This window comes from Rhinolophus sinicus, chromosome 1 (genome assembly GCF_057876585.1).
Source record: "Rhinolophus sinicus isolate RSI-liver-muscle chromosome 1, RSI-T2T, whole genome shotgun sequence".
NCBI lineage: Eukaryota > Metazoa > Chordata > Mammalia > Chiroptera > Rhinolophidae > Rhinolophus > Rhinolophus sinicus.
In genome coordinates this window covers 78,218,811-78,230,818 of record NC_142501.1, presented here as the reverse complement: position 1 = coordinate 78,230,818, position 12,008 = coordinate 78,218,811, and the positions used below count along the sequence as shown (strand labels likewise).

The 12,008-nt window shown below is 38.4% G+C and overlaps 1 protein-coding gene and 1 non-coding gene across 5 annotated transcripts in view; both read right to left on the bottom strand.

Moving 5' to 3' along the window:
- The window catches only part of TMTC2 (transmembrane O-mannosyltransferase targeting cadherins 2), a 388,309-nt gene that overhangs the window by 83,054 nt on the left and 293,247 nt on the right, over positions 1 to 12,008 (bottom strand). The window lies entirely within an intron of this gene.
- Positions 4,855 to 4,961, bottom strand: LOC141570239 (U6 spliceosomal RNA). Its single transcript, XR_012494250.1, has one exon. It is a non-coding gene; the product is annotated as a U6 spliceosomal RNA (small nuclear RNA).

Sequence of the window (12,008 nt, the reverse complement as noted above, 5' to 3'; positions counted from 1 at the left end):
ATGCCATTGTTCAAAAATATTTTACTATCTCCTTGTTCCCAATCATTCTATTGAATAATCAATCTAATTTTCAAAATCTTCCAAATCGAGCTCAAATCTACCTAATAATAAGGTGTAGGAATTTCCTCATTTGCCTTAACCATAGCTCCAATGTCTTCCCTTAATTATTTCTTCTGGTGTGTAATGTTATCCAAATTTCAAGCTTCAGTTGAAGATTCAGTCTTTTATAAAGCCCTTTGTGATGGTTCCTAGTCCCAGTAGGTTCCGTTTTCTTTTCATTGTAATGATACAATTATTTTTAGAGTCATTACTACCACACTAGAGATATTATATAATGTGAACTCTAAGATACTAGACCAAATTCTCCATGTATAAAATACGGTTATACATGGTGGTTATCATATGGTGGTTGGCAAGTGGAATTTTAGCTTTTGCAAAATTGTCATTCCAGGTAAGTACTTACAGTATATACACAGTCATTTAGTGCAGCCACACGCAAATCAGTTAAAACAGCAATAACTCAGTACGCTGAAGCAAAGAGCAACCGACAGTGCAAAAGATTGGGAAGTCAGGGACGTAAAACAGAGCGAAAGAAACACTTGGTAATTACTCTTTTAACATCAAACTTTGAACAATTCTAAATTAGACATTCACTGCAGTTAGTATATTAATGCTGATGCAAAGAATTAACCAGCTGGACTTCAAGAAGCACACACGACTATGGTGCCAAGGGAGAGAGTGAGAAAGATGAGAAAGGAGAACTGACCTGAACCAGAGCAGAGACAGTTTCCTGGCCATGGGCTGCCCAGTAGCTAGGAATTAGGGATTTGAGATTATCAATATACTTATATTAGTATACTATTTCTAGCACTATACTATCAACAACATTCACAGAAGATAATATTATTTAAACTCAAAAAAAAAAAAAATCCCCAATCAGGACTAAGCTTTGTCAGGTCTTCTGACTGGCACCAACAACACATATACATGTAAGATAAATACCCAGTAAAGTTTACATAGCCTATTCCACAGTGTTTAGCGTTCCACAGGGATTAGCGTTCAGCTGATTTATTTTGTTTTCTAATTCAACTGGATGCTACTAACACCGGTCAGAATCCTAAGTGGGTCTGCAAGGCAATGGCTGAGCCACACCTCTTCCAACTACAAAATATATGAATATAAAAATAGATACATGTACATTTTTAAACACACACACATACACCACATTCACACTGCCCCCCGCCAACATTCCTAGAATTCCAACTTAAGAAAGCACTCAGGAACAATAAATATAAGAGAATCATACTACTATGGCTTAGGCTTGAATTGTTTGATTTGTAAAATATAAATCATAAATCAAATTTTGTAATTATCTTTAGTAAAAAGAAATTATTGACAGAATCAACCATTATATTAACTTATTGTATCATCAAGTGTGTCTTGATGCCACAGCTGAGAACTGCTATTTTTCTAAATAACACCTGAAAACATCAAGACTTTGCACTGTTGCACTGCCTTTTGAATACACTTATATATGTATAAATGTAGTTAGTGTATTAATCTTGTCCTATAAACTCGATTACTCCCCCAAAGACTCTACCTTTCCTTCTATAGCCATCCAAATTTTCTGTAAATATAATAACCCATCAACAAATACAAAGGCTACCAGCACTTGCTTTATATAGCTTAATAACTTATATAGTTATTCCAGTTATTTAGTTCACATGTTCACAGGTTTTCACTAAGTACAGAGCTGTGAACAAAATAGTAATTTCTCTACTTCACATCTGCAAACTGTCACAGGAACTAAGGTCTACAAAGAGTTACTCAGAAATAGCCCAATTTCCAACCAAATATTTATATCCTACCAGGAACTACCTGTGTCTTCAGTACTGGTAGAAATAACAATTAGAACAAACCCAGAATTTCCTTTTGGTGGGCCTATTTAGAGGCTGTTGTACATTTGCTGTAGGAAGAGTCTCCTGCAGTTGTGTATCTAGCAGCCACTTGCATTCCTTTAGTGTTCACTCTTTGGGAATGTTTGACAGTTGTAAATGTTGGTTATTTTTCACAACCAATGAAAATCACACCTTCATTTCTCATTCAAATGTAAATGTATAAGGACAATAAATAAGAAAGGGAAGCAGCCAATAAAATAGGTCCAAAGCTTAAAGTGTAGTTTGGTAACTGTGTAATGAGTACAAAGGGAAAAGCAATTGAAGAAATAGTCTTGAAAAACTAATTTGTGAGGACCACCGTTTACAAACAGAAGGAGCATTATTTGATCATCTATTTTAACACCGCAGTGTTTATATGTGAAGTGTCTTCAGATGTAAGTCTTTCCTCCTCAAAAGAAAAATATCATTAAAATATCTACCAGCTCAACTAGTTCTTACAAACCCAATGATTTACATGAAACCATTTAATTATCCTGTCCCTCCAAGTCATTACATATTATTAACCAGAATTAATCTTAACTGGAGTCAGAGTGAAGGAATGGGCAGGGTAACTGTCATCATGAAATCTTTTATCACTATACTACTAAAATATTTCCATCAAATTATCAGATACTTAAAGTTGGACCGTGACATTCCTTGTTTTAGGGAGATAATAACATTTCTTCTGGGATGCTTTAAAATATAGTAGAATAAGAATACTGCATACAAAAATAAATGTGGCTAATAGATTGTTTTTCTTCCCTGCATTGTATTCCAAGTCCCACTTTCTATAAACATCACACCTTCTGTGACCTTTTTTCTTAAACATGTCAAAGCAGAAGCTGTCTGAAAGATACATGGCATATATTGTTCAAAGGCCTAAGCTCATCGAAATATTTCTATCAAATGACGTGGAGGGTGGTTAGTGGTGATAGGGAGTGAGTGCCTCACACTCTTCGGGGACAGCCAGAGTAGGTGTCCAACCTCAGCAGGGAGGGATGGCTCTGTGGCATTCCTAGGGCAAGGCTGGACCCTGGAACCAGGCCTCCCCCTGAGCAAGGCTTCCCTGAAACCCATCCCAAGTCTCCCGCCGAGCCATCAGACTTCAAGGTGAAAGTTATCAGCTCAGACCAAGCTGACCAGGGCAACCCCTGCCCAGCTTTCTGGGCACCATTAAGCCTCCCAGATTTAGGTGAACTCCTGGGAGGGGAGGAGGCCACAAAATAGCTGAAATTAAATAGTTGATCAAGCGGGATGAAAGACAGCAGTACTCTTAATTTCACTCAAAGAAGATAAAATCATCGATCATCCACATGCAGCTGAGAGTCTGGCCTGAAAGTCAGACATGTTACGTGAGCAGTGGGCACAAATAAGCAGTTTGCAAACCCCAAAACTAATGGCCAATATCCCTATAAAAATGTGTTCAACTTACTTAACATTTAGTTTACTTAAAATGCAATTAAATGCATTGAAATGTTATTTCTCTGTCAATGAAGTTCCCCCCTAAATAGCAGAATATTACTGAGGGTTCATAAAAATAGGTGCTTCTATAACAATTTGATATATACCAAAAGTCTTTAAATCACTTTGGCCAAAGAATTCGATTTTTAGGCATTTGTCTGAAGGAAATACCTGTAAATACAAAAAGGTGGCTATTTATTTTCATTGAAGTATTGTTTACATAAATTCAATGTCCACCAGCATAGATTTGGTTAACCAAATGCTATTTCAATGAAATACTATGAATCTATGAAAACGATTTTGTAGAACATTGTTTAAACCACACGAAATCTTCATAATCCATTGCTCAATGCAACCCTCAGGTTTTTAAATTGTGGTACATGTCCATTAAAAAAAAACAAACTCAAAGAATATTTTTAAGAGGAGACTAACACTACCTGAACAGTCAGATCATTGAGAGGGTTGGTCCCTTGGTATTTCAAGAAGGGGGGTGGAGGGGGGTGGGAGATGAGGGTAAGGGGGATCAAATATGTGGTGATGGAAGGAGAACTGACTCTGGCTGGTGAACAGACAATGGGATTACAGATGATGTAAGACAGAATTGTACACCTGAAATCTATGTAATTTTACTAATAATTATCACCCCAATAAATTAAAAAAAAAAAAAAATATTCTCTTCTACCAGAAGGGGTCTTTCCAAAAGTAAAATAAATAAATAAATAAATAAATAAATAAATAAATAAATAAACAAACGGTGGGGAGAGAAGTACCCATCTTGAGTAGATTGCTAAAAAATAGCACTGTGTTAGTGTCAAACTAAGTATCTTGAGAACACAGTAAACTTAGTCTACTGAGAAGGGGAAGGCAAGGCTTAAGAGCTGTGATGTTCACTCCATAGAAATGGAAGAAGATCCTCCTATGTGATAGGCTATGTTCCAGGTCAAGGAACATAGCCTATGTTAATCAAAGACAAAGTTCCTGCCCCCCTGCAATTCACATTCTAGTGGTAGTTTACACAGAAGCAGGTGACACTGTCAATTAAATACTCCTCTGGTAAAAAATAACACTGGCTAAGGGAAGAGAGTAATACACAGCTGAGGGCGGGGTGGGATAAAGCGGTCAAGAAATGCTCTTAGTGACAATTGAGAAGTGACCTAAGTAAAGGGGTGACCAAGCCATGCAAAGGTCTGACAAGTATGGAATGGAAGGGCCTAACAAGAAAACCATTATGGTGGCAGTAGAGTGTCTCCCACAAAAAAATCAAAGGAAGTAAGTGTGAGATACAGGAGGGACCAGATCCTTTAGGGCCTAGTGTGCACTCTAAGAAATTTGGAATTAATTTTTCTTTTTCAGTAGTACAAACTACAGTTTTAACACTGGTTGCCACATGTTGCTTTGACTCACACACGTTCCTTAGTGTTAATAAGCAAAGGGTCGAAAGGCCTGCAGGAACTGTACAAAATATGGAAACTTCATGAATTTGTGTGTCATCCTTGGGCAGAAACTATGCTAATCCTCTCTATGTCATTTTAATTTTAGTGTATGTGCTACTGAAGCAAGCACTGAAATTTATTTTGACTAGGAAGGAACACCATGGAGGATTTTAAATAGAGGTACACCCTAGATTTTGGATGAAAAAAACTGACTGTAGGGGACATGTAACACAGGGTGACCACTCAGGAAACTGTTAATACTCCATGGCTAAGATAATGGTGGAAGAGGTGGAAGTGGTGAGATGTGGTTAGATTTGGAATCTCCTGAATATAGGTAGCTTATGGACTGGATATGGGTGTAACATAAAAACAAGAATCAAAGATGACTCAGCAGCTTTTAGCACTTAGGAGAATGCAGGTATCATTTATTCACATGGGAAAGACTGCATGGGAGCACGTGTTGGTGGAAGCTACATGGCAGTGGAGTAATCAAGTTCTATTTAATTGAGATGCTAGGGCAATTTGGAGAACTAATTCAAAAAACTGCCAGATAGGAGACCACAGCCTAGTCACTGGCAAGGAAGAAGAACACCAGGTATCTGGTACCTTACATGAAAATAAAATAAAAAGAGAAGACTTGTAAGAATGCGAAGGGGGAAGCAAAAAGGGAAAAAAACAAAACAACAAAGAAATCCTTACATTTTAATCATGTTTTCAATAAAAGAGAAAAAATATGAAAATGTATTATAAAATATAAACATACAGAAGCATTTAAAATAACTATTTTAAATAAATAACTTGCCTTTTATAAATATTTAAGTTATTTGATAAAAAAAATTAAATTGTATGTTGCTTTCTCCATAGCTCTGACTTGATGAGTAAAAATGTTAGATTTTAAGGTATAACTACAAAATAGTTTAACTTCCAAAATATTACATAACCGAAGGTACTGAGCTTAGATTTCCTATTATATTATTCGGTTGCTGCAAAAGTAATTGAGATTTTTGCAATTATTTTTAACCTTTTAAACCGCAATTACTTTTGCACCAACATAATACAAGTTGTCATTTCCTTTATACATTTGTTCAATTGTATATTTTCCCTTTTAGCTAAAAGAGGTCATCCATACAAACTGTAAGAACATTTCAGTGGGAGATAATTAGTTTGATAGGATACAGCCACCTGGGCAAATGACTTAGGCTGTTACATTGCACTGCTATGCTAAGCTCAAAATCAGTTTAAAGCCAGTATCTCACTGTAACTCTTCCCCATCCATAATGTCAGTTATTAAGAATGTCTGAGTAAGTTCTGGTGAAGTAAGTTGAAATTACGTTTGAATAAAATTGGTAATAAAATTATAGGTCAAGTATCCTGGAATTTTACTTTGAAATTATGCATGTAAGTTTTAAATGTTAAAAATGTGGCTATTTTTAAACTTTAGAATAATGCATATAATCTCTTTGAATCATAACCCAGAAAGAAAAATACCTATTTTTAATTAAAACAAAGAACGTTCAGCAATTAATTGTATTTATTCATTGCTTTTCTTAATTCAACAAATATTTATTGGGTACCTTTCACGTGCCTACCACTATGTTACGCAGACCAGGATGAAAATTGGGAAGAAGGGCAGACACAACGCCTTCCCCGAGATGCTTCCAAAACTGTAGCTGTTGTGTGTAGGACACAAACAATGGTTGTGAGTTTCACTGAGAAGAGTTGGTCTGACCTAGTTGGAGCACTCAGGGAAGGTTTCCAAAGGGACTGCTGCTTGCTCTAAAAATCTGAAAGATGTGTATGATTAACCAGTTGAAGGGGAAACAAAGTAGTCTAAGTAGAATAACGGCAAAGGGAAAGAAAGCCTGGGTGGCAGGAACAGAAACACTTCATGCTGCCCTGAGTGAGTGGGGCCAGAGGAGAAAAAGAGGCAGGCCAGGTAAAAACATAGGGAAGAAGAAAGCATGCTGAGCTTAACGGTCAGGTCAGGGAATGTGTTCTTACTGGCTTGGCTTTGTAAATACCACTAGGATGGCAGCCGTGGATAACACTGGAATGGGAACAGAAGGCATGTTGGCAGATTAGTTCAGGTTTTTAAAAAAAGAGTGAGGGAGTTGATAATGGAGAGGAGGATTAGTGGACTGACATGAGGAATACTTAGGGGGTGCAGACAGAAGGAACTACAGCATGAACAGAAGAGGGAGGGGGTGCAATGAGGGAGATGGAGGTAACAAAGAGAACCTCTACGTTCCTGACTGTGAAACTGAAGGAGACCTGGTAAATAATGGGGGGGCGGGGGGGAGAACAGGCTAAGGAAGTAAGGCGATGAGTACAGTTTTGAGAATTGTAGAGGCTGAGGTACCTGCAACACCTGAGATGTCAAGGATGCGGTTTGTCAATCAGGCGGAAGCAAGAGGCCAAAGCCGCGGACATGAAAAATATCTGGACTTAGTGACACAGCGATGACTGGTAACCTTAGTCAGATTTGTTGCTATGGAATATGTCTTGAAGCCTGAGCAGTGGGAGAGGGAGTCTGGAGGGCGGGATAAGCAAATGGAAACTTAATTGCAGAGAACTCTGTCATATGTCTGGCTGTGAAGCCTGGGAAAGTGATAATGTCAGCAGAAGGGGATGAGACACACATTGTTTTGAAAACGAACACAGAAAATCAAAACATAAATCACAACTAGGCATAAAAATGAATGCCTAGGGGTTTTTTCTTAGTTTAATTGAAAGTTAGAAGGGAAGATAACTCGAAAAATATTTTTTGAGAAGTCTTCGATGAGTTTCCAGTTGTGGCCATGGCCAAATTAAATCTATCCAGTATCCTTTAGGCTGCGTCTTTTCCTCCTGGGTGCTCTAACAACACTGGATTCCTACTTTGGTTGTGACACTTACCATATGCACTCTAATTAGTATTTGTTATCTTCTAATTGTAAACCACTCTAGGACAATTGTTTCATCTACACTCAGTCAAGGGCCAGATGCATAGTAGGTGGTCATAAGTGCATGAAAATGTTAAATATCTTGAAAAAGCAAATACTCAAAACATACTTCTTAAATGCATACTCTTGTTGGGAAGTGTTGTTGCCTGAGTGAGGGAGGGCATAGGTTCCAGTGGGCAAATGTGATTAAATTGTAAGGCCTAAGTGATACCCAGAAGATCACACCTACTGTCGTTGTTATCAACACCTCTGCTATACAAGGAAAAAAGAAAAAAAGAAAAAAAAAGAAAACAAAACAGCGATTTTTTTTTTTTTTTAAATCATCATTCTGTGGTCCAAAAGGTGGCACTAAAAGTTCACAGAAAATTATTTCCAATAGGAAGCTTTGCTTTAGTCAATGTGATCTCGGTTTAAGCGATTAGTGCAGTTAGAAAGCCTCGATCCTTAGCTGTTAGTAACACCACCCACCATTCAGCGAGGCTGTTTGTGCAATGGGTGCCTCTTGGTTGTCATGACGAGCTCCATGAGCATTTGCTGGACGGCTCCTTCCAAACTGTGTAGCAATAGCATGAGGAGTGGCTACGCTGATTGGCCCCCATAGAGACAGCCTTGGCTCACAGAGTTTAGCGTTGACACTTGTGCTGCAGAGGTTTGAATCCTGTGGGGATGGTCAGGAAAGCTGCGTTGTGAGAGCGGAAAAGCAGGAGCCTCAACAACAGCTGCTCTGCAGCTGGGTCACAAAGGAGAGCAAGAGATCCCTTGACACCATAAAAGGTAGCGGATGATGGGAAGGCAATCTCAGTGTATCCATTTGTCACTGGCAGGGCGCCACTTGCTCTCAAATCCAAACGCACTCACAAGAGGATAAAGCCAGATGTAAATAATTCCCTAATTTTATACTTTTTTTCTTTTTCTGTAGACAGCTTCGGCAGTAAAGGTTATAGAAGGTTATTTAATTTACTTAGACACAAAATTCTTTGATGATTTAACCATGGTACTGAAGAGAACACCGGATTCAGTAACAGAAACCTGAGTTCTACTCTGGTTTTGACACCAAGAAGGTGAACAACCAAAGAAAGCCACTGATTTGAATAGGTTTCATTTTCCTCAGTTGTCAGTCAAGGGACTTGGGTTATTAGGACACTACTGGTTATGATTCTCTGTGTAAAATATGGAATTAATCCAGAAGAAGTAAGCACTGGTTAAAAATTCAGATTAAAAAAGTTAAATTCTTAATTCACATCATCCTCTTTTGTCTCCATTACCATCCAACTCACGATAGGGGAGAGGAATTGGCCCCTTCCCCCAATCCAGTGAGCTGACACTGAGATTGGGGATTGTAGCTGAGTCCTAAAGTCAACTGTAGTTTATTTTATGTACTAATGAAATGAAACCAAATGGAGGTGAATAAATTATGTATTTGTTTTCTTCTGAAAGTACTTTAAAAGTAAAGATGCTCATCAAAGGCAGAGTATCCTAGAAATGTTTTCATAACAACCAGGCCACATACCGTGTTTCCCCGAAAATAAGACCTAGTCGGATCATCAGCTCTAATGCGTCTTTTGAAGCAAAAATGAATATAAGACCCGATCTTATTTTACTATAAGACCTGGTCTCATCTAACATAAGACCGGACATAATATAATATAATAATATAATATAATATAATATAATACTGGGTCTTATATTAAAACAAGTCCGGGTCTTATATGAATTTTTGCTCCAAAAGACGCCTTAGAGCTGATGGTCCGGCTAGGTCTTATTCTCGGAGAAACACCGTAGATACCAAAAGTGTACGAGTATACTGTGTTTCTAAGTAATTCTGGTTTGCCTGAAACTACTCTATGCCCACTGTTCCAGAGTAGACAGAACTGCATCCCCTCCCTGGTTTGGACAAATATTCTATAGTTACTCTAATTCTTCTTTACCTCTCACAAACATTCACCTAAATTAGATGAGTTAAACAATGGCTTTTGTGACACCGCAATGTCCCACCCTATGAAACCACTGGGTTATCAGCAGCATCAGTGAGGTCTCCCTATGACCTCAGTGTTCCATTCCCCAACACACCCCTAACAAAGACATCCTTTCACAGCACAAGGCCATGGGATCCTTGTCAAGCGTAATTAAGATCCCATTTATCTTCTCTACTGCCCAAAACACATTTTTCAAGTCAGCGGTCCTAGCACATTGCACTTTTACTTTCTCTTTATAAGTTATAATAAGAATAGAAACCTTTTGGAGAGAGTACTATATGCCAGGCACCATTCAAACATGTTATGTGTATTGCCACATTCATCCTCGTAGCACACCTGAGATACTATTATTATCCATTTTGCAAAATAAAGAAAAAACAGGCACAGTGAGGTTAAGTGCCTTGCCCAAGGCACAAAAGCTTGATTTCGCAGAGCTGGGATTCAAACAAAAATAAGCTGGCTTCATGGTTCATGCAATTTATTATTACATTATAGTCTTGGTCCAGAAGTTTACTACCAGGAATCATCATGCTACTTAAAGATAAGCTTTATAGAATAGCGGTCCACTGCTACACTCATGCACCCACCCATCCATCCATTCCTCATTGCATATTCAGAGAGTACCTACCATATGCCTAGCATCGTGTTAGGCCCTGGATACCCTGCTTCCCCGAAAATAAGACCTAGCCGGACAATCAGCTCTAATGTGTCTTTCAGAGCAAAAATTAATATAAGACCCAGTCTTATTTTACTATAATACTGGGTATAATATAAATATAATACATAATACCGGGTCTTATATTAATTTTTGCTCCAGAAGACACATTAGAGCTGATTGTCCGGCTAGGTCTTATTTTCGGGGAAACTTGGTAGTTGAAGATAAGATGAGATGACTTCCGCTTTTATAGACTGAGTAATACTGTGGTGCTGCTGTAGGTAGGCCCTTACCAATTGCAAGGTAATATTTCAGGGGCTCTTGTTAGACATACACATAGTACATAAAGAGAAATCCAAAACCAAGGCATCTACTTCCCTGAGTGAGTCAGGCAGGTCTCCACGAGGGGGTGGCATGCTTCGGCTGGCACACACCGGGAGGACAAGTTGGCCAGGCATCAAGCCAGCTGACGTTTAGTCAGTCCAAGTGCTAGTGGCTAAAAGTTATCGTTACAACATCCAAATTAAGAAAACTATTTAGAAAGTCAGTCTAATAAAGAAATTTGTTTTTCCTTGTTTCAACACCATTAAAAGGACCTACAGCTTACAAAGGTTAATTTGATACCAACAACTCAAAATACATCTGTTTGACAAAATAAGGTTGTTAACAACTAAAGTTTCCAAATTCCTACTTTGGCCAGGCAGCACTTCTTGAGCCACCTTCTGTGAATAATTTTATGTGACATACAAAAAAGGAAAATCTATTGAAAACAGCACTGTTTAGTAAGCAACGCTCATTTAGTTTCACTTCTAGAGTGTGAGGAGACCAGAAGTACTCCATAGTATAAAATTACAGGAACTTTAAAGCAACTGGAAAGGGGAAAGTGTACACACACACACACACACACACACACACACACACGCACAGAGCAAATGGTCAGAGGTTGGCACATTCCCAGCAGAACGAGTTTGTATATATAAATGCTATGACAAGCATATCGCCAAACTGGATCATTCCCAATTCCTAGCAGTATCGTGTGCTAGCTGAAGCATACACGCATGAGTTTTGGCATGATTACAAAATACAATTCTCTTTCTTGCAGTAAGAGAAAATGTGTAATATCACAAGAAATTGTAGACCACCAATAGGAAAAATATGAGTAGAGAGGTGACATGGAGATGGAGAATAGAAAGTCGGCACTTGTTCGCCTCTAGATAGACAGTTTAATCGTAGTTCAGCTCAGGGTGAAACATCTCACACCCTATTGACCTTGGTGGGGAAAATTGCTATAAAGACTACAGAGAACTCACTAAACATCAACCTCCCCAACTGTCTTCATCATAGTCTGCCGTTTAATGGACACCTGAGTTGGCAGGTGTACCTGCGAGATCCAAGAGGGACTGAACTGACACTCCCAATCATAACAGCATTTTTATGAAAGTAATGCGGAGGTACACAGGAGAGCAGTGTAGCCATCTCGACAGTATTCCTTGTGCAACGGCTACAAATACAGAGCAGTCTTTGGAAGAATGTACTGACTTATTTAACTTCTCCAAATGGAATGCACGTGCACTTTGGGGTGTATGGTATCGTGCCATGAAAAA